Source organism: Cimex lectularius, unplaced genomic scaffold (assembly GCF_000648675.2).
Source record: "Cimex lectularius strain Harlan isolate CLEC.00 unplaced genomic scaffold, Clec_2.1 scaffold66, whole genome shotgun sequence".
NCBI lineage: Eukaryota > Metazoa > Arthropoda > Insecta > Hemiptera > Cimicidae > Cimex > Cimex lectularius.
Genome location: NW_019392701.1, coordinates 1,406,553 through 1,430,940, shown reverse-complemented (window position 1 = coordinate 1,430,940; position 24,388 = coordinate 1,406,553). Strand labels below are relative to the sequence as shown.

The following is a 24,388-nucleotide window of genomic DNA, read 5'->3' as shown; positions in this document are numbered from 1 at the left end:
GGGCATGTTTTACAGACGGTTAGCACGATCATAGATATAGATAAATATAAGCCAGGATAATATTTCATCTTTGAAATGTTTCACATTAAAGGGCTAATTTAAGAGTTAGTGCTTTCCATATATAATTCCAATATGCAAAATATGGGTAAAACAATTAAAGAAGAATATAATTAAAAATCACTGCTGTAAAGAAAACTAACAGTAAGTGTAAAGAACTGATAAAGACATCATTAAGATTCAAGTTTCAATAGTAAAATATAATTAAAAGAATTAACATATTTTATTAATAACTTAATGATGATGCGGAGAAAGGTGTAAAGGTGAACGGTACCCCAATAAATACTATTGATATACGGACGATACCGTTTTAATTGAAACCGCCATGAAGAACTTTAAAGCCTACTTGATAAGGTGTCACAAAAAATTAATGGACATGGTTTACAACTAAACTGCTCAAAAATGAATAGGTTTATTTGAAATGTATTCTTATTCTATTAATTTTAATTAAATTAACCGATATATTCTTGTTAGTTGGATAAAACAAAACAGAAAATACAAACCAAAAACGAACAAATCTTAATCCTCATTTTTAATAACGGATTTACTTAAGAATAGTAAACATGAAGATTACTTATTTTGTAAACAAACACCTTTTCTCGTTTTTTATCCATTTTAATCCAGTTATATTCTCTTTAACTATAGAAAGACATCATTTTGAAACAGAAGTTCGCAATATTATTGTGAGAATGAGTCATCGAGGTCACCAGCAAGTACATATCGCAGAGGCAGTTGGTTGGATTCTCTCAGACGACTAGGTTAGAGATTCCGTCCAGACCAGGAGCTTTCTTGTCTCATTTTTATAACGTGTAATATATCGTGTATTATACCTTTAAGAGTAGGTAATTAGCTAACAGTCTGTTGGGATTACCCACGTTTCCCTAATATAATTTGTTGGGTATTCAGCGACCTCGTCCGTATGTGGGAGGTAATATTTTTCCCAAATGTGTTGCCAAATCTATTTTACGACAATTTGCCACTCAAATCACTCATCTGATTGGATCTAGAGCTTCTGTATATTAAAAATCCTTAAGATACCGTCAATAGGCAATAACATGTAAAATAAAATGTGATCTAATATAAATAATAAATATATTATAAGAAAAAGATAAGTTACGGCAAAAGTAAACAAAGTTAGTTTCTTATTTTAATTATAAAACTATCAAATAAAATTATACTAATACTTTAATATTAGTTTTAAATTTAAAAATTAATTAAACGGAAGAGCTCGTCAATCTTCAAAGAATACTATATGCGGCAAATACTAAGTTTTATTCTTATAATTTTGCCATTGTACACGGCAGAAAGGGTTTTTTGAACCAGAACAGTTGTAGGGGCAACTTGTGACCCCTTGTCAAACGTGACTGAGAAAACTTAAGTTGTCTATTTGTTTCGGGTCTTGAAGAGACTGCTCGAGCTGTACTACTTGACAAAAGGTCTTCTTTGATTTCCTGTCGCCAGTCAACTACAACAAAGAGCTTTGAGGATCATCGTCATTGTTGTCTTATTCTTTCTTCTATGTCAACAACTTATGTGCTGTAGGCTGGTTTACGTTTCCAGGATGGAGGATCCTGTCGGCAGAAGATTACCCGCACCAGTGCACTTATTAGTAACACAGGTCCAACACCGTATAAAGATCACCACGCTATCCGAAAAACGTTCATGCGCAGGGAAATCAATCCACTCGTTGAGGAGCTGCTCAGTGGCGAGAGAGAACCCCGGATCGTTTAATTAAGAGAGTTAAAGAAAGTTAAAAAACTGGTGAAAGCGTAGAATAAAGAACGCCGTGACCTTGCCGCTGCAATTGATTGCATTGATCTTGAAAAATAGTTCAACACGATTTTTTGTGTGCCTAATCTGAGAGAAATCGCAGTTCAAGCTGTATCTTTCGAAGGAAATAAAATAAATGATAAATTAACCTAAATTTGGACGAATCATCGATCTAATTTTATAAAAATGGACAGCGCATGAGAGTTTCTGCATTTTGACATAACTTTTGATTAGCAAAATAGTTTCAAAAATTTGGTTTTACGTTGAACGCAGCACAAAAAAGCAGTTTTGAGTGATGCAAGAAATATCCCTAAAAAAACTGTCTGGAGGGGTTTGATAAAATTGAACTTACAAAGGTTATAAAACAAATTTAAGAAAACAAATATTAGGGACGTATTTTTCTCTTTTTAAAAACATATAGTAAGCCATTCGAAATATATAAAGACGAAAAAATACTGGTACGAAGTTAAGTTTGTACAAAAATAAATAACACCACAAAATGTTTTGTCGCCTAAAGAACTCCTATTCGTCTCAATTTCATTTCTAAGTAAACCCTGACAAAAATTGGCTTTTCCGTCAAATAACAAATAACCTGAAATTGCCTACGCAGATGACTTCCAAATCTAACTTTCCTTTTCACCTCATGACATTCAAATCTCCACCATAAGAATCCAAGATGACCTAAATTCCATCGCTCCTGTGCCGTTGAAAATGGACTCTTTCTCTTATGTACCTGCGTGACATATGTAATATGTTCCTGGCTATAGTGTTTGGTTCTCACCCCCTTCTCCAATCCTTACTTCCTATTCCTCCTCTCTGCATTATCAACCATCCGATCTCCACATTTCCCAAATCTCCCGCTGCTGCTCCACCCTCCGCCAATTCCGTCATGCAACATTAATCTTTCTTCCCAACGAGCACCCGCAAACTCCTAGTTTGCTCGCTTGTGCTTCCCATTTCCATTAGGGCTGTTTGTTTGGACTACGGTGGACTCGCCAGCGAGCTTGTTAACAGACTCATGAACTGCGTTCTTCGGTTCATATTTAGCTCCCCAACCAGATCTGAATAATATATATCATGGTTAGAAATGGCATTGCCCCCTTTTTAAAAAGATAGTTCCTACTCACAGTAAGTTGTTTTCCAACGATCCGGATTTCGAGCCTTTAGCTCATCATCAGGTTGAAGGAGTACTACAACCACCTCTCTCGACTTCCCCCCCCCAACGCGATGTTCCAATGAGAAGCTGGTTTTTTAATGGCGCTCAATTTGAACGCGCGAAAAACGGGAATTATAACACAAGAAAATATTATAATAATAAATACCGTAAGGAATTAATTATAAATTAGTGATTAAAGATAAAAGATAAAAAATTAGAATAATACCTTAATATTATTAAATTATGATAAAATAACGATTAAAAAATTAATTTAATTATTTGGACGTTTAATATTATTTAAGTACGTATTTAAAATGGGAGGTAGATCAAAATTTATTATATTATTAATACATTTATCTCCATGTTAAATTTAACATTTTTTAATTTCAAATTTCTCAAACCAATCTAGTATAAATGGTAGGCCAATTGAGTTATTTTATTTATTTTTTTAAAATTTATTTATTAATTGTTCGACATTATACACATGTGTAATGTGGCTATCAGTTCAAACTTTAGCTAGGGAGAAACGGTACTCGATGCTCAGTCCATCCGGTGGAAAATCATGTAATTGTATTGTACGGTAATCAATGTAACAAAGATGTCTGTTTATTGGGGGTTCGTTGTCTGATGAAAAAAAGTGGACGTCTACATGCGCCCTTATTTAACTCCATTCCCCGTGCCTCAACCCTTTTTACCTCCCCGTCTTTTTCACTAACTCTCCTTCCAACAGTTTAACATCGAGGAAGGCTAATTGTCTGTTAATTTCCCCCCCTTCTTATTTAATTTATTACGTGTCATTTATTTTTATGCTGTCCCATTTAAATCTTTATATTTTCATTTCAACACGAATTGTGATAAATGTTTGTATTTTTTGTTATTCAAAGAGGCCCAAAATCTCAGAGTAAAATGTATTTTCTTCTTTTCCTACCTATTTGAGGGTGAAAACAAACATTACAAACAATCAATTTTTGTAAATTGAAATTTTCATTATTTGCTTCCATTGCTATTTGTAAAGTTTTAATCATTTTATCCATCTTCCACAGGATGGAGTAAGATCTCTGTTTGGTCAAAAATCTGACCTGAATCGCCATCAACAGTTTTTCTACCCTTGTATTATTTAAATAAAATTATTTAAAAGGGAATTTTTTCTTTGCCAACAGAGAGCGTTTTGTTCCAAACCGATGAGTGAATCTCTGTATTTTTGTTCCGTGAAGTGCTAAATTCATTCTATTGTATTTAACAATGTTTGAACCGTATCCTTTCAACGGTAATAATTTGTTTTCAAACCGAATTCGCAAAGCGTAAAATTATGTCCGGTGTTATATCATACGTTGGTAAAAGCGCAGATATTTATATGAAAAAATGGTCTGTATAACCCTCATATTAGCCCTAAACAATCAATAAATACTTCATTCCTAAATTATCATGTCTGAAACTTGCAATTCATAAGATATTAATTGTTTCCCTGGATGAAAATTTTTAGGTATTTCATTACCTATAATTCCAATTAATTCTTCTTTTTATCTAAGGAATTGGTTGAGATGAAATATAATGTACAATAATAATATAACATATAGTATAATAATGTAATATTTAAAACCTGTAATTAATTGAAATAATTAATACGGTCAATTATGACTGCTAAACATATATGGATTACCTATAGTGTTTTATTATAATACATTTTATTTGTATATTTCTTACTTTTATTAAATATTATATGTCTTTATGAATGTGCATCTGAGCTGACGACCCATTGATTGATATTGTTACATTTTATGTACAAGCATTTACTCAAAAGAGCTAAAAAATTGCGAAAATCGTCTCATTTTTCAAAAAAGGATACAAGTGGATATGTCCAAAATGCACGCCAATTGTTTTGCCGTCGGTGCTAAACAATGCGATGGAAATGATACTCTACACTCTACAGCATATTGCCTGATTTTATCCAAAAAGATCGGATCAATTCGGGCATAGAAAATAACTATCGACTTAAGATGCTCTGAGTAGCAAAATTGGTAGCATAGTCGAATCAAAATCGAATAAACCCCAAACAGCTTGCATTCTTGGACTTTTCCAAAGCTTCGACTTCGTTGAACATTATCATTGACTTCGCCAGTAGGATAATATCTTGACTCGTGGTGTTGCTTCTGATCTTTTTGCCTCTTTTCTGCAGGGTCGCCACCAGAAAACAAAATACAGTAGGACGTCCTCTTCCGAGATCCCAATCGAATACGGAGTACCACACGGTTCCATTCTTGGCCCTCTTATTTTTAATATATACCAATGACTTCGTAAAGAGCGCTGAGGTGTTAATTTAGACGCCACCTTAATCGCCGCGGAAAACACAATGACTTATGGCTGAAAATTAAGCGTACTTTTATAGTCGTAACTTAGATTTCGGAGAATGGTCTTGCTCTTAATGTAGAAAAACAGTTTCACTCAGTTTTAGCGATTCTGCTAATTTTTGGTCGGCTGGCACCTTGGTAGATGGTGAGAGTCTCCATGGCAGTCCCACTAAGTGTTGGATGTTGTCTTTGACTGCAAGTTAACATAAGAGGAAGATATTTTCCAACTGCAACCAAAACTCGGCCGACTTTGTTTTGCTATAAGACTGCTTACGGAATCGACAAATGCGAATGTAATCAGAGTGGTTTATACGATTTGTTTCCCCCCAATCCTCAATTAAGGTCTGATTTTTTTGGGGCTATTAAATAAGGTTTTCTAATTCAAGAAATAATTATTTGTTTTATGTCCTGGCCTGGGTATCGTGAGTCATGTAGACTGCTTTTAAAAAAATTAAGAATAGAATAAAATATTAAATTTTTTTGGTGCGAGGACTTCATTTTGATATTTTTCCCTCAAAAGTTTTTTTTTATCCAAGACCTCGCAAAAGGAGTATTTGAAGGAGAATTTTCGACTGAATAGATCGAAGACATTGAGATTTTGAATCCTGGTTGAGTCATTTCACAACCGTACGCCCAGAGAGGACGTACTATTGTCGTGTAAATTAAAAGTTCGTTTTCATTCTAATTTTGATCGTGAGTCAAGTAGTCTTTTTAGCTTGTTTCTTGTCTTTTCAATCGTGTGTGGCGATTTCATAGGTGAAAATTCAGTTCCATGTCAGGATCCGTCGATGTGATCACAGTGGAGGTCCTGGATCATACGCTTGAGGGAGGATATTCTTTAGCTTGCAAAGTAAACCCGAATGCCAGACTGGATCAAAGGCTTAGAACTCTAAATCAAGAAAGACACTCAAGCAATGCTGCTTTTGTTCAAGGGAAGAAACGATATTGTCAGCAACACGATGGAGCTGTTGAGGTGTTGAGCAAAATGGGCGGAATTCTTCGGAGAAGGAGTTTTTCTACAATAGCAAAGATAGATAAACTAATTGCCCGATAGGAACCAGCAAGATCACAAGGTTTATTTGGCTTATTAAATATTTTGCTTATTGAGAACTTCCATTGCACTGGAAATATGTGGTCCTGAGTACAGAGTTGTATGATAAAGTAAACCTCTGTGAGGCAAATTTTGTAATATTTGTGTTATAATTAAATCATATCCTGGAGTTTTCGAGGAGGTAGTTGCTTAATAGTGTGTTCTATGTTTAATGGAGTAAATGCTTTAGGTGGAGGAGAGAGATGCAAGGTGACATTCAAGTCGTGTTCAATGTTATGCCCGTGATTCTGGCCAAATATTTCATAATGCGGAGTGAATATTGTTAAAGATGGTCTGAAAAAATTTAGCTATGTCGAAATTTGATTTGACTCAATTTGGCAGTATTACAGTCTTTGAAATCGGTGGTCTTCAAGGAAATTTGGGATCGCCTGTAAAAACCTTAAACATGTCAATCTGTAGACATATTTAAGATTGTTTTGCGCTGATGATGACCTTAAAATACATCGACAGCTTGGCAGTAACAACTGAATGTGCTTTCTTCTTCAAGACCATGCCTTGATGAAGAGTGTTCTTGGGGATTATTGTTGTTGTACTTATGAGATATTTATTACTTATTTCATGTTTCTATGTCTAGCAGTTCGTTGGTTGTTGTGGGGCCGAGGGCCAAGCGGTGCTGAAAATCGAGTGTTGTTTCTTTCATTTTGCACGCTTCGCACAATGGTGATATATATATATATATATATATAAACCCAGATTAGACTATTACGTGATACTGAGCTTATGCGGAGTTCAAGAACTCCTCACAATGTAATAAAAGTGGCTGGATAGGGGTTTCTAGGAACTTTCATAAATAGTCGAATTGGGTGCGGGGCTGAGAAGGGTTTTTTCTTTTTTTAAATACAAATACTGTAATGTTTCTCCCTGCAATACATCGTTATCTACTGTGTAATCAACGAAATAAATAACATACTTACTACTTACTTACATACTTACTTACTCAAATGGACTCACAATAATTGTATCTGAATAACTATTCTTCACACAGTTGAAACACAAACTTAAAGAAGATAAGATCAAATTCTGAAAACCTTTATCCTTATAACTTAACGCTGATCAGAAATGAAAAGCATTAAGTTGCTTTTATTGCAAGTAAACCAGCAAAAATCCCGTTTTGAAATATCCAAAATGAAACTCGTTTTTTTCAATTAATTTCTGACTAAAAATTGTAAAATTGCGTTTTAAACAAAAGCTGAACTCAAGAGCTTCCCAATAGTTATCTTTTTAATTTTTTTAATACTATTTCTGATAAAGTAGTAAGCTGGCTTTTTTAATCGAAATTATTAAAATTTTGGCTTTTCATTAAAATTGCATACTTTCAAAATTTCAAAAACTATCAGTGAAAGGCTTTCTGTAGTGAACGGTATGATTTGCTCTTTTCTGTCTGTGTGAATGTAAAGCAATTTTAATCGTTATACTGATCGATTACAATGATTTCTTATTCCAAGAATAATAACTAAAAACTTGAACTGACAAAATAATTAGTAACTATAATTATGTACCTAGTATACAAGTCAACAACGTTTTGCACTTCGTCCGCAATGAAACAAAAATTTATGATCCCTTATAGATATACCTTTTTGTTAAAGAAAACGTTTCATTTTCTGATATCTGATTCGGTTTCTACACGTACAAAACAATAACATACAATACTTCAATTGTACAGAAAGTGGCCAAATTTACTGTATTTCCGAGTTTTTAGGCTAAATAACCCTATTTAAAACGGTGCAAACAGGCAGGAATGACAGCTGAAAACCACAGACATAACACTTCAATCTGTATAGAAGCGAAAAAAGACGGTGCCAAAGAAAAGAACAACGAAACAAAAATAACCAAAAAAAAACCAAAAATAACAACAATTCAGCCACGTGCTTGCACTGCAAACTAGTCCATAGGTACCCCAGATTGTCACGGATTTTCTGCATTTCATCCCATAATGTGGCATCGAGAATCTTTATACTGAACATTTACTATTGTCATGAATGGATAAAATCTTAAGAAATTTATAAGCTTATCACACTATTTATACTTTAATACAAATCGATCTCATATTTAACTTTTTGTTTTTCTGCTGCGTAAGATATGTGTAGTTAATATTGCTTCTTTTCTGTTCAAGTGTACATAGGAAATGCTAATTTAAACATACGATACTGGCATATAACACAAAATTACGACCATTGTTATGGTCTTTTGTGTTACATAAGAAGAGCTTAGAAAGAAAAAAAGGATCAAATAACGCTCGTAATATTAAAAACAAGATCGATCAAAACGTTTTGCAATCTCCTCCGAGTCATTTCCTGGCGTAAGCATCATTAACGTTAGAAAGCAATATTGGTTTCCTCAGTTGGAGTAACAAGATTTGAAGATCACGACTCCTGAGGATGTTGTATTTCCTAGGACACGTGAAAAGAGATAATTGTCAAGTACTCGGTACGAAAAGATTTGGAGTCTTATACAGGCACAAAGATAAAAAAGCTCTGTGAAACAGATTTGCACCACACTCGACGATTCCTACTTCCTTGGAAATATTTTAAGAAACCAAATTAATTTTTTTACCGTTTTATTCGTAGTAAGTAGTAAATTAGTAAGATTATAAAAAATAACAATAAATTATTAAAACAAAAGAAAGATCTATACAAAAGTGGTTATTTGCTTCTGATCGGTTATCCTGGTCCGTCTATCTTCCTTGATATTAAGGCACGAAAGGAACAAATTTCGACAAATAAAAGATTTAATGCGCACGAAGACCGTCAATAGATAAAAAGTCTGGTTTTTAGTTCATTTTTCAAAATTAGGTTATAGTTATGGTTAAGTAAGAGGTTTAGTATTTCAACTGGTACTCTTGGAACAGTGCTTCGCAAACTATTTAGACAGCTTTCACCTAACAAGTTACAGGGCGGACAACTCTCATTCAAATACTTAAAATTAGATACATATAGTGCATAGTAAATTAAAGTTTTATAAATTAGCCAGTCCATTTCTATTTAGGTGATGGAGGGGGATATCACTGTGAAAACAAGCATTGGATCGACATACGTAACTTTACACACAAAATCCGGAACACAAAAATCAAATTGGGTAGGACGGAATAAATAGTTATGTAAAAATGTGTAGAGATTAGTGGCCGTTAATCGATAGTTATTCAGATATCGTGAGATGCGGTCGGGTGTGATGTAGGTTTCAGAAAAACATTTTCTTTATCGTGCGAACGTTTATTATTATCATCTTCAGGGCTCTCTCAACACGACACGCAAGGATGGCACAATTACACAGAAGACAAACACTTTGAGCCCTGAAGATGATCTCAATAAAAGATCGAAACGTTGGCACGATAAAGAAAATGTTTTTCTGAAACCTACATCACACCCGACCGCATCTCACGATATCTGAATAACTAAGTTATGTAAAACTCGAGCCAATTTCAAAATTAATAATTTAAACATTAATGATTAATGAATTAATGGAAAATTGAGGTTGTTTTAGCCTGCACAATTTGTATATCTTCGTTTTAATTTTTGATAGCTGGAGACTGATGACCGGTTCAGCATCTAAACGTTTCGGTATTTAATTATATTGGCTGTATAGACAGAAAATCCGGATTCGCATAGGTAATTTGTTTTCCAACAACGGTTGAAATTTTTTGTTTTCCAGTCGGAGTCAAAAATGGGGGTAAGTATCGGACTCGAAAGAAAATATTAAGGTGGAGTCTGATGTAATTTCTATCAAACGATCGTGTTCACTTGAAGAATCCCGAGCTGTTGGGAAGTAGTGCTCAAAGGACACCACCAAACTTCGAAGGTGTTCGCATATTTCATCAATCAACCTTCCGTTTTCACGCTCCAGTTATTCTTCAAAAAATCATTTAACGCAAGAAAACATTCCACCTATTCCTTTTCAACAGATTCAACAACTAACCCTAAACTGTAATTTTCTTTTGAAGGCGGTATTTTTATCATTAGCATGGAAAGTTGTGATACTCTTCCCCTGAAAAGAATGACCCATCCCGTTCACTTTATAATACGACAGTATACATGGCAGTTTTTCATCATTGAAAACGTTGTGCAATTTGACAATGTGTTCCACCAACAAGATAAGACCCCTGAACGTAATTCCTTTAATCGTGAGAGGCCACGTCGTTTCTGTATGGGGGAAGCAGGGAATGATGACGGCTTCCCATATCTTCAGTATTGTGAAAAGTCTTGCCTTTCATGGCTGGGTTTCTTAAAAAAAAGCTGACATTTGTTTCATAGCTAAAGCATGTCTGTGGAGAGCACAATGACTGCTCCAGCAAAATAAGTTTTCGTTTGTTATTAGTTTTATTAATTTGGAGCCCCAAGGGGTCCGCTGATCATAGATTGGGAAGCCCCGTTAGAATACTGCCAATATCTTTGAAGATATTATATAGATGATGTGGCATGCAGTCACATAGTCTTATTTTGTCTTTGTCTTTCCATGATTTAGTAGTAGTAAGTAAATAATTACTTAATACTTAAGTAAATAGTATATTTTAGTAGTATTAGTGAGTATTTGTATTTAAATACACCGGCAGAAAGCGACACAGCTCTTCCAGGTTAAAAGACCTGACTATAAAAAATGGCGGACCACGATGCCTCTATAAGAAATTTCAATATAAAATAAACGCTGTAATTAATTGATTTTTAAGATTCGGGAAAATAGGAACATCAAATTACATTTTAAATTCAAATAAACCGTTTTAACTTCAATTTTTTTTGCCAGCCAGTGATGGCACTCATTTTAATAGATTAAGGGGCAAGGAGGTCTCGGGGCCATCGTCGTTTTAGGCGACGTGGTGGATACTCGGATTGGGAATATATGGAGAGGGCTCTAGCGGTAGGGTTAGGATGGATCGATAGGTTGGTATGAAATTTTTGGAATCGGAAATGGATCAGTTCGTGGACAAAAGGAACGTTGAGGTTTTTGTGGATAGTGAGGTTAGAGACGTAAAAAGGAGCATTGACGATTTGTCTGAGGACTTTTGATTGGAAGGACTGGATAGTGGATGGTTTGGTGGAACCCCACAGTTCCATACCGTATGTCCAAAGTGGTCGCAGTAAAGTCTTGTGTAAGGTCAGTTTAGTGCTGATGGTCAACCCGGATTTTGGTCCTAGTAGTCTGCGTAATTGTCAAAGTCTCCTGTTGAGTTGGTGTCTTTTAAGTCTTGTGTGGGGATTCCACGTCAGTCTGCTGTCAAGGTATAGTCCTAGGTATTTGACTTGAGTGGAAGTCGGTATCTCTTCATTGTTGATGTACAGTGGAGGGCAAGACTGGTTTTTCAAAGTGAACGTACATTGGATGCACTTTTCTCCGTTTAAATCTTGTCATCCACTTTTTGCCCCAACCTTCGATGAGCTCAAGGTGTTCTTGGATATTAGAGGTAGCTTGGGTAGGATTCAAGTAGAGGACAAAATTTTGGTATCATCCGCGTAGGTGGTAATGATAGTATTGGGGTGAGTAGGTAGATCAGCAGTATAGATGGTATAAAGGATAGGACCAAGGATACTCCCTTGTGGGACACCGGCTTGTATTGGCCTGATTTCAGAGAACTCGTTACCGCACCTCACTCAACTTCAAATTAAGTTTTTTTAATTTCAAAAAAGCTTTTTTCTTTTAAATTCATATTAACATTTTTTAATTTCAAATTATCATTTTTTTAATTTCACATTAACTCTTTTGAACTTCAACTTAACATTTCTTAAATTTCAAACTAACTTTCATCTTCTAATTTCAAATTAACTCTTTTTAATTTCAAATCAATCCTTTTTAACTTCAAATTAAACTTCTTTTCAATTTAACACTTTTAATTTAAAATTAACCCTTTTTACTTCAAATTAACCTTTCTAATTTCAAATTAACTTATTTCTTCTAATTTCAAATTAACCCTGTTTAATTTCAAAGTAACTCTTTTGAACATCAAATTAACTTTTCTTAAATTTGAAATTAACGGTTTTTAATTTCAAATTAGCCCTTCTTAACATAAGATTAAACTTTTTTCAAATTAACTGTGTTTAATTTCAAATTAGCCTTTTTAACTTGAAATTAATCTTTTCATTTCAAATTAATCTTCTTCTTTTAATTTCAAATTATCCCTTTTTATTTCAAATTAACCATTTTAAATTTCAAATTAGTCTCTTTTTATTCAAATTAACCTTCTTTCCATTCCTAATTAGCCTTTTTTCATTCCAGATTAATTCTTTTTTATTTCAAATTAACTTTTCTTAAATTTCAAATTAGCCCCTTTTTATTTCAAATTAATCTTTCTTAAATTTCAAATTCACCTTCTTCTTTTAATTGCAAATTAATTCTTTTTCACTTCAAATTAACTTTTTTAAATTTCAAATTAACCATTTTTTAGTCTAAATTCATCTTATTTAATGACAAATTAACCATTTTTAACTGCAAATTAATTCTTAATTTTAAATTACCGATTTTTAAGTTCAATTTAACCATTTTTAATTTGATATCACCTATTTATTTAAAGGAAAGTAGATGGTATGGTACGTACCATGAAGTACATCATACATGAAGTAAAATTTCTTGAATTGAAAAAAAAATGAAATATAAATTAATATAAAAATTATTTACAATTAAGATTAAAAATTATAAAAAAATAAAATTAACAACAAATCATTCTTTAATTATTAATTTGAGATTTTTTTGCTTAAAAACTCCAAAAATGTTAATTACAATCATAGCTTTTTTGCGTTATTAATATTGTGTTTAAGTTTAATAATTTAATCTTTGTACCTAGTTTTTATGGAAAATAAACAAACAAATACAAGTGTGGTTTTTTGAGTGTATTTTTTAAAAATATATTCGAATATATAGGAGCCACTTTTGTTACCGGAGATAAATTTGTTTTTATTTTTTATCTATATACGCATATATTTATTATTATTGTTATATATTGCAACTAATGAGGGCCAAGCATACTCATAAAGATGTGGGTCTATGTCTGAGACTGTAACTAATCAAAATAAAATAAATTCAATATAGTTAATAAACTTATTTCCCCTTAAAATGATAGTAATATGTTGATTCAATTTTAAACAACTTTGTACGCTGCATCTCGGTTTTAAACATTGTTTAAATGACACGTAGTAGAAGGCCTGTAATAAATAAAAAAATAAACTTAAAGGTTTGTGTTGGTTTTGTCAGAAAAGTATATTTCATAAATACTATTTGATATGCGTTCTTTTTATTGATATTATAATGAAAAGTGCTCATAACTACGTCTAATTCATGACGTTCACTTACAGGCTGAAGCGGACGTGAATTCTTTTAAACAATTTTACGGTACAGTTAAGATGCTTTGGTTTAATTCAGTCTTCCATTAGCAAGTTTCCCTTTTTAACACGGCTGGTGGTTAAAAAAAGTAATTGGACCTTACAGCGTTGATCGACTTGGGTGTTCTAACCGTCTTCATTTACAATGCAAAGAGAGAAGCGTTCTTTATTTAGATTGTGTACACACTCAGCATTGTAACAGAGGCCAAGAAGAGCAATGAGAAAATAAATTAATCCTTAACGCTGTGATAAAATTAGCATTTAAAAACAAATAAAGCAACTGATCTAAATCAAATCTAAGTTTCTGAAGCGCGAATGAAACGTTTCAAAACCATATCACACGAAAATTGGGTTTAACGAGTTTTTGAACAACCAATAGTTACATTTCAATGAGGTAAATTGTCTATTTATAATTTTATGGAAAATGTCTGCCATGCTTTGCATAAATATTAAAGGAAAGTCGTAATTTTCAAGAGAAAACAACGTTTTGTATCATAAGTTTAGGCACGCGTTTCGCTTATGAATAATTTTTTTACACTTTTCCTGTACTCCGATCCCAAATATTTATTGACTTCAATTTCATTTAATTTCAGGGAACACGAGAAGACAAACTTCAACCTGCAGTGGTTTTCCAAGATGGCGAGTCGTAGACTCAATTATTTTTCAAAAGCTTACGACAATTCTTCAAAAAATATGATAAAGTATTAAACAAGTAGAGCATGAATATAGACGGCTACGCTGAAATTATCCTTCGGTTATATGCTGAAAATAATCTAAAGGCTAATATAAATAAAACAAATCTTTAGCAAAGAAGACACAAAAAAATATTTATCAAAAAATTCTATTGATATGCGAAATACAACGCAAATCTGTCTTAATAACGGGTATCTCAGGACGCAGTGTCCTCCATGGTTTAAATTATATAACGCTATCTCTTAGTACGCTGCTTTATGGAGCCCAAGTAAGGGGATGTAGCTACATTAAAGAAATTGAAGACTATCAAATCAATTACTTCATGAGAAACTTTGGATGCATGCGAATCACCCTTCCATAATGTCCTAATATCTTTAAGCTACACTCTGCTAAGAATGGCGCGTACCAACTTTTGGAAATGAGAGATGAAATATATCCTAAACTATGTTATAAAAAGCCTGTTGCTCTCGATAAACTGATGTTTCAGGCAAAAAGTTTAAAGACAATAATTTCCGTGCGTGGGTAAAAGTGACCAGACTGGTCTGTGATGGAATATAGAATACTTCACAGACCGGTCGAACTAGTTAGGTTAGGTAGAGAATAGGTTCTTTTTACTCTCTATGTGCGTGTTGCTGTAATATTGTTTGAATTAGGGCTCTTTACGTGTGGGAGGAGAGGTTTATTAAGGTAGACATTACATGTTAGATGTATCCCACATTTCAGTAGAAGGTATTCGCCCATGAAGGAGCTACTAAGCTAGTACATTGATGTGTATGACAACTGTGCTACCTATATCAAGCCTTGCTTAAAGAAATGGGATATCAGGAAATATGGAATAATCAAGATCCCAAGGAAATCCGCACAAATATGGAAATTATGTTATTTACGTGCAAAGAAAAAACTAAAAGGTTTGTATTATGGTTTCTGCAATTTTCGAAGGGTGCAGAATTTTGTCTGATGCTTGACTTATTTTTCCATGAAAAGGTCCTTTTCCAGGACGCCAGGACGTAGAGTCAATTATAACAATTTTAATTTTAAAAAACCTTAACAAATTTTCAATTTTTATGTGATAACCTTTCAAAAATTTTAATAATAAAGTTTTGACTTTTTTTTGTATTAAATAATATTATAGCAAAATGCCGAAACGTAATCTCAATGAAAGTATGTGAGTAGAATTGGAGGATGGGATAGCAGTATCTGCTGGGTGGATGGATGCGTTGACATGGGCAGATCAGACGTGTACGTTGAATACAGGATGGGACCATGGATGCCCTGTGGGCTCCAATCTTAACAGGACAGTAGTCTGATCTTGGAAAGTCTGATCCGCCTTAATGACATCTCCGGGCGGTCCTATCTTCCAGTTTGCGTTAATATGTTTGGCACTAAGGAACTTAAATATAACGGTTAATATTTATTTTTTTAATTAAATATATACGGAGAATATATATATGAATAATTCACCGTTAAGGTGGTCGGCCGCCGCCCCGGCTGATAAGAGGCGACGGACGTCATTCACTTTATGCTAGGACGAACATTCCAGCAATGACGTTTTGTTAGCAGCGATTCCATCCACGAAACAGCCAAATCACTTCGATTATCCGCCCCTAATATAATCCATTAGTAATTAACTCATCCCTTCGATGATGAGGAACGCAAACGACAAATCCAATTTTATTAATAATCATTAGACGATACAATGTTGTCACATAATTCAAAAATAGAGATGTTTAAAATTGTTTTTTTCATTTGGCACGTAAGTAAAAATTTTGAAATAATTTCGGTTTGAACGATGTAAATAAGTTCTTTCAATTAATTAATCTGTTTGTGTAAGGGATTGGTTGAAATAAAAAAGTTAATGTCACGAGCGGGTTTCGAACCCACGACCTCCGGCTCAATACGCCGCTGCTCAAACCACCAACTTCTCTACCAACCTTGGTTGCAGCATCCTTGTTTGGTGCAGGAGCTTTATTTCCACTAAAACCATGGGTGTACCAACTTCAAATTGCAGATTTATACTGATGGCAGCAAGAGAACAAGAAAAGTCTTTATAATTTACTAAAATGGAGTCATGATAAAGGAAGGAAAATTTTGACTAGCTTACTGTAAAATATATTCCAACAAATACTTCTAGTAGCAATACTAAACTCTTTGGAATAGATAATGCTGGTAGGAATCAATCAATTGAGAAAACAGATACTGAAGTGACGTTAGACGTGATTGGGGTTCCGGGGAATGCCCTTGTACAACATATTGGTGGCTTCAGAGAGGTAAAGACGCTTGTTGGCGAATGATAAAGACAGACTGGCGGAAAACTCCACTCTCCCAACATAGGTGGGCGACTTGGCCGTCAAAGACTCTGGGTGGTTGGTCGGTTGCTGTAGGAGATCAACAAAAAGGCATTTTTTTCAACATTAAATGCAGTGACGGTCTGTTTTGCAGGATGACACAAGTTCTCTCAGATCACGGACAGAACCGTATCGCCATAGATTTAAAGTATTAAAGTACTTCAGGATCAGAATTGGATATACACTCTTTGACAAAGAAAGTGCTACTTTTCTTCGAGATTTTACGTACAGAAACGTTCCCTGGCAGTGGGTGACAGTGATTTGTGTACCTTTTTCAGCAACTTTACAAATTCTATGACTTAGGTAAGTTGGATCTTATTATTATAAAAGTAAAACTTGAGGTTTACGTGCATGAAATTAAATATATATATATATATATGAAATTAATTAATTGTGTTAATATGTACATAAGAAAATGGGAAAAAGTATATAAAATCATGTTTAAAACATTGTTTCTTATTGGAGATCTGGGAAATTTATGCGATAGCACTAACGCAAATAAAGGGATTGAGAAGAAATGGAAATAAACTATATAAAACGTACCCTCGACGATTTGCATCCGATTTCTTTTCGCCCACGGATCTTCCCACATGGAGAATCGATGACTAAACATCGGATGGTTTTCTCAGGGCCGTATCACCATATTACTGTACACCATCAGCTTGTTGTTTACTCGCAAAACATGTTAGACATATAATATCAACTTATTAAACACAAATATACAATACATTTTATTAATAGTATAATAAAAAACTAACTTTTCGAAAAAAAAACAACTATATTTTTCCATGAGTATGTATAGAATTTTACGTTTTATTCGTAAAATATCTCCATATGTTGTTTTGAGAAGAAGCATCATATTTTAGCTAAGAAAGCTAACTTTAACGTGAAGTTATTTATGTTATGTGTATGATAATAATTATGATATTATGTCTTTCTCTTTCGGCGAGTAATCGAACTGAATGGTTTAACGCAATAATGAAAGACTGTAATTGAAGGGCAATGTTATAGTCTCATATCACGTCATATATTTGAATTTGGCTTTATTCTGATAGGTTGTATTTGGTGTTGGACCCATGTACGATTGTGGTCAGACATTTCATCAGACATCTGGTCGTTCCAGGGCGATTGGTAAACAGAGCCATCGATACGTTGTGTGCTTTGACGTACTCAGTACGAGAGGAAACTGTTTATCTTACCCACGCCCAGGACAAAACTCCCATCCAGTTCGTAGGATTTTCCTTTAACAGCGGTTCATCCGAAAAAGAAAAAAAGAAAAAGGGTTTTTCCTACGGTTAAATGAAAAAGATAGATTTTTCAAACACCTTCTTTTCCTCGATAATAATCACTACTCTATGCCAAATTAATAATAATTAACATTAATTAAGGTTTTCAGTTGAGATAAAAAAGTCAATGGCACGAGCGGGATTCGAACCCACGATCTTCGGCTAGATACGTCACTGCTCTACCACGATCCACTCGGACACTAACTTCCCATCTCAACCCCACCTTTTGAATTTTCCCTCCTTTTTGCAATTTTTCAAATGTCGTGTAATCGGATTGGATTCTCGAAGACAAACGAAATGGCCACTTTTTTATCTCAACTAAAAACCTTAATTAATGTTAATATATTAATTGATCAAGCGGACCACGAAATTAGTGAAATTAATAATAATAATGACAAATGTTGTAATTCAAGTAGAATCGTTTTTCAGGACAACGGTGATTTATTGAAATGGTACTCTTCTTTTGTCGCAACGGTCATCAGAGAAATAAATGTATAAGTGAATAATTCATTTTAGTAATTAATAAAAAAGGTTTTTGTGTAATGAATAATTTAGACTTATAATTTTAGCAGTGCTTTGTATTTTAAACCGACAAACATTTTATTGGTCATCGCCAACCCTCCGTGGATAAAACGGAAAATACTCTACTTTTTTCACACATCTTTCTTTCGCAAATTTACTCTCTCATCTTCTTTAAAACTAAGAAGTAAAAATGCTGGGACGACACGCAAAACAAGCAAAAATATGGAAAATAAGAATAAATTATGAAAAACAATCAAATTTCTATATCAAAGTAGCAATTTGGCTGATAAATATTAAGACCCTGGCTTTTTGTCGTTCAGAAGCGGAATTTCACCATAATCTTAAAAGCCTTTAAAACGACAGGATTGACAAAATAACACGCAGGCCAGCCACTGGGGCAATGAGAACGACCCTCATGTTGCGTTGAAAGTCATGAACGTTTCATCACTACATATCTTCATCCAAGGAAAGGCCAGAGCTACAATTCACGGCTAATTCACGACAGGTTCCAATAGCCTACTCGCATAACAAGGAGCAACTAAAACCTTTAGGGGAAGCAACAGGCAGACAGAGTTCTGGGGATGCCTGTTCATGCCATGACCAAAATAAAATACCTAGTGGAGCTGACTGGGAGAAAAAAATCCACAACCGATCATGGGCTAAGAGCTGATATTTATGGAAATAAACCAAGGACTAGAATTCTTATAAGCCTTGAGCGATATGCCACTGTTTTTTGAGGAGAGACTGTGCCAAAGAGATTAGAAAGCTAGGTATTTTTATCAGAAGAAGAGCCCTCCACTCGGACGGCTAGGCGGCACTAAGGGCAATTACAACGTGGCAAAATCCAGAATCGTTTGAGACTGCATTCTCCTAACGGACATTGGGAAAAACAACGAAACCATTCTTGTAAAAATACCAGGGCACATATGGCAGAAGGGCAATGAAGAAGTCGATAAATTGGCCAAGGAAATTTCGGTGAGGACACCTATTGGCTCTGAATCCTTTTGTGTCGTACCAAACTGCGAAACCTTTCATATATAAGATTGTGGATTAATGATAAACCTTCCATGGGAATACAGCGAGGACAGAAGTATGCGAAAAAGTTCATAAAAAAACCATCTTAAAATCTAACGGCAGAACTACTGCGTTCGACTAATATTTTAACGGCCTCGCATAAAAAAAAAGAAAAAGGAAAAAGATAAATATAAAAATTATACCTTTTACCTTTTTTGGTCGAGATTTAAAGGAAAATAAACAAAAAAAAGGTGAAAATGAAGACAAAAATCCTCTACTAGGACGGAGCGCACACTATTCGCTCTAGCGTTCGTCCTGCCCTCACGGATGAAAAAAGATTAAAGATGAAAAAAAAGAGACAAGAAAAAAGATTGCTTAAAAACCCAGCCAAGGATGATCCAATCCCCCGAACTAGGACGTCATCCTCTCAAATATCGCCAAATAAAAGTGACTAATGGAATCCATTCTGCAGTGAAAACAAGAGACATATCCTGCAACCTTGACGGCTGGACGGATAAGGCTACGGTTACTTTGGATGCGAATATTCTAATATCCGTTATTATGTAGACCTCTTCATTAAGGCTTTTTACCAGATCCCAAAGCTTTGTTAGAACGTGTATATCAAATCTTGTTTTGTTCCTATCCCAGCAGTAGGAATCTAAGTTTGCATAGATCTTCACACCAGTACCTCCGTTATTTATGTCCCTTCCAGATTTGAATGTAGTTGTACGTTCGGGATATTTTTACTCATTCTCGCACCGTTTTGTCATGGCTTAGAATCCTCCCTCATGCTCTAAAGACATTTGTCGCCAACAGAGTGGTACAAATTTTAAACAACACCTGTCCCACTGAATATGTCATGTTTATCTGAAAACCCTGCTGATTGCGCTTCTCGAGGTTTACATCCCGATGCACTTATCCACGACCTATTATGGTGGGCGGGGTTTCCATTTTGAAGGTTCGATCCAACAAAATGGCCCCGAGCTTTTGATGATTCCCTAACTATGTCTGAATTGGATGACTGCAAAGTGAATAAAATTTCGTTGGTCACCACAGAAATCGAAAATCCCTTTCTGAATAGAATTTGTAAGTTCTCTTCTCTGTCGATCTTGTTTTTTGTTTTGTTGTGCGGTTTATAGACACTTGGAAATGCAGTACTAACAATGACGATCTTATCAAAGGCCCTCTTTCAGTGGTCGAACTCAGACATAGTTTGCAAGTCTGTGTCAAAATTACCCTAGTCTGGCATTTTCAAAATGAGATCTCTTTCCTTCAGAGGGGAAAGAAGTGTTCCGCCTCCCTTTTAGCCCTTCATCCTATTCTGGCGACGTCGTTTATGTACACCCCAATAGGTCACGTTTATAGTTTAATCCTAGCGAAGAGGACGTAACTCGACTGGTTATTACACGAACAAAAGGAGGTCTCATTAAACCGTTCGTTCACTTTTGGCTATGCCTCCTACCCATCTTTAAGCAAACCACAGACACCCTACATAATTTGTAAATTCTTGGTTTCTATATATTATTCTCTCAATCATTTTACTTTAGAAGCCACAAGTTGTATTACCTCTTTTTCAGTTTTCTTTCCATAATAAAATTTTATCAAATATGGTGGGCATATGTTGACGCCAAAGTGAACATGATACAGCCGCTTTTCCGCAGTATATTGCTTTTCTCTGGCCGGTGCGCCTTGTTGTTTTCGATAACAACCAACAAACGCCTTTATCCTCTCAAAGAAGTAATCTTCTTTTTATTTCAACTTCGAGAAAATTACCTCCCGAGAAATGCAGTCTATGTTTTACAGCCAAGATGTTCACTGCATTATCCTCGACATACCCGGCGGAAAACTCTAAGGCCTTGGAGCAGACCGAGGTCGTAATCCTGCAGGAGCAAATTGTAAAGGTGCGTGAAGCATTTCTCCTCACAGAAACTAAATTTCTCATTTTCCTCTTTTTTCGGCCTTTTTTGTTAATTATGTTAAAAATTTAATTTATTTATTTTCAAAGTATTATTTTAGTTAGGTTATTCTATGGCACTTGAATGTACTTTTTCACCTCAGTCTTGGAAAAATATATCATTGAACCGAGGACTTTCTTAACGCATTGTCTACGTTTAAACAAGGGTAATTTTGTTGTCCCAAAATTCGAACAGAGATGCAATCCCAAACAGTTCTAGGCATTACTACCTACCAGATAGTTGCCTTTGCCGGCTGGTAAGGGGTATAAGAGGTCGTTACATACCTATTTGGTATTTTGTATTTAAAGAACGAAATACAAATATAAAATACAGTATCTCAGTATAAGTATTTGGGTGTGTCCTTAACTCCGAGATTATCAATGAACACGCATCTTCTTGATAGGGTCTCCGTAGCTAAACGTGCTATTAATAGAGTTTGGCCTGCTTTCCTTTCCCAGGAACTAGTGTCTCTTCCATTTAAGTCTGTCTTTCCGTAGTCTGTTATGGAGCTCAGGCTTGGGGTTCACAACGATTCGAAGTTATTGAGAAATTCCAGCGTTTTTTTATTAAAAAATTATTTGGTATTCCATCGGTAGTGCCAAACCATATGGTTTATCTCGAAACGGAGGTCGATCTACTTGAAGTGTTCACCTTGAAGTTACACTTTGATTACTGCCTAAGAATGTTGAGGTTACCTCCTCATAGATCGCCAAGAATCTCTGCCTTGGAAATAATAAAAGCCAAAACTTTCTGGTTTAGGAATTGGATTGACTGGCTCAGAGATATGATTGTGAATTGACTGTGGAAGACATGTCATTATGGAGTGGCCAGTTGGCCACCTTACTGAGTAAAATGAAATCTTCACACCATGAGGAGCTTCAGAAAAAAGCTTTAGTCCCGTCCTGTTTTACATTATATCCGGAACTTGATCATTGTGCTGGCATATGCAGCCTGATTGCGGACCGGTGGCTATTTAAATTGAGGTGCGAGTTGCTATTCTTAAATTACACTCCATGGATGGAAAAAGTAGTTGAATTGTGCCCTCTATGAGAGGTGGAAGGCTATCTCCAGAGCGGTGGAAAACACATTTCATTTTGTCGCCGAATGTTCGATTCTGGCAGAGATTCGCGACCTGCACGTTGGCCTGGCGAGGCTGACCAGACCCGCACTGTTAAATGATGGCCGTCTGTGTCGTCCTCTCATCAGATTTGCTGCTTGGACTTACAGATTCGAGCTAGTCCAACACTTTAATTATTATTGTTTTACAATATCTCTTTATTTTGTTAGCTTTTATTATTACTATTTCTTCGATTTTCTTCTCTTGTATTGCTTTATTTTTATTATTTTTGATTTATTCATTTATTTATTTTTTTCAATTTTGTTTAATTTAATCGCAGTATTTTATAGTATGTTCATAGATTAATTTAATTTAATTATTTCATGTATTTTTATTATTATTCACTTGGATAATGTGTAACATAGTCCAGGCTTAAGAAATTATTATTATTATTATTATTATTCTGTGTTTGCTCACATCAACTCCGGCTGACGGACTGTTGTCCATGCCGTAAAGTATTTTGTAATATATATTATTATTATTATTATTCTGTGTTTGCTCACATCAACTCCGGCTGACGGACTGTTGTCCATGCCGTAAAGTATTTTGTAATATATTTTGAGTTTGCTGTATTCCTTGTAAATAAATACTATTATTCATTCATTCATACAAATATAAAATAGGCTATCTGTATTGCTTACTTGAAGATTTTGTGTTGGGACCTTCAGGGTGAGAAAACGTAATTGGACCGTTTCCGATCGTCTTGGTCTTCATATATCAAACAGACTGATAGGAAATTAAACAGGAAATACTCCGACCACTTATCACACCCCAACACCAGAATTAACAACATACATAAGGCTACAATACATTTCAAAAGAAACATTTTAAACATAGAACATCAAAAACATTAAGACATTAACACAAAAATTACACCAATAAAACTCAGTGCCGCCAACATAATACCTACAAACATTTTTACAAACATCAAAAAGATGCATACAATTTCCACTTTGACCAAATTAAAAACAAACACTTGGAGTGAGTACTTTGAAGAAATACTTTTATTGAATATAAAACATATTTTTACATTGCATAAAGTCACTTTTTTCCACATTCTATATGTATTTGTTAAATGTAAACAATATTTGTAAATCCCAGGCCCTGAAGATGATCTCAATAAAGATCGAAACGTTGACACGATAAAGAAAATGTTTTTCTAAAACCTACGTCACACCAGACCGCATAATCATCGACTAACGGTCACTATTCACCACACACGTAAAAAGTACTCTTCAAAAGGGGCTGGAGCGGTCAGTACGGCGTCCATAATGATCGTTCTGTGTTTGACTCGCAAGTCCAGCTAATTGTCGACATCTACGCTGTGTTCACAAAGAATAAGTCTATCCTAGGTCTATTCTTAGATTCACAAGACATATGTCAGCGTCGATGTAGCTTTGTTGGAATTCAAATGTTGAAGATTGGTTTACCAGGATTGATTTTTCCAACACCATGGCTCGTGCTACAGGTAGCGAACTATTCTTCGAAATAATGGGTCGTTTGAAGGTCCCAAAAGACTATTAGTTTGTCACAAGGGGTTCTTAGTCCTTTTCTGTATGCCATGTACTTTTCGGATCTGGAATTCATTCAGCTTGTAGATTCCATGTAATCCAATATGCCGATAACATTTGTTTTTATGAAACGTGCAGAGGCCCAGGATCTGTCTGAAGGGATCCAAATTTTAAGCACAACTATGATTAACGTTCCGGGCTT

The 24,388-nt window shown here is 34.7% G+C and overlaps 1 protein-coding gene across 1 annotated transcript in view; it reads right to left on the bottom strand.

Moving 5' to 3' along the window:
• The window catches only part of LOC112126655 (neuroendocrine convertase 2-like), a 121,746-nt gene that overhangs the window by 54,088 nt on the left and 43,270 nt on the right, over positions 1 to 24,388 (bottom strand). The window lies entirely within an intron of this gene.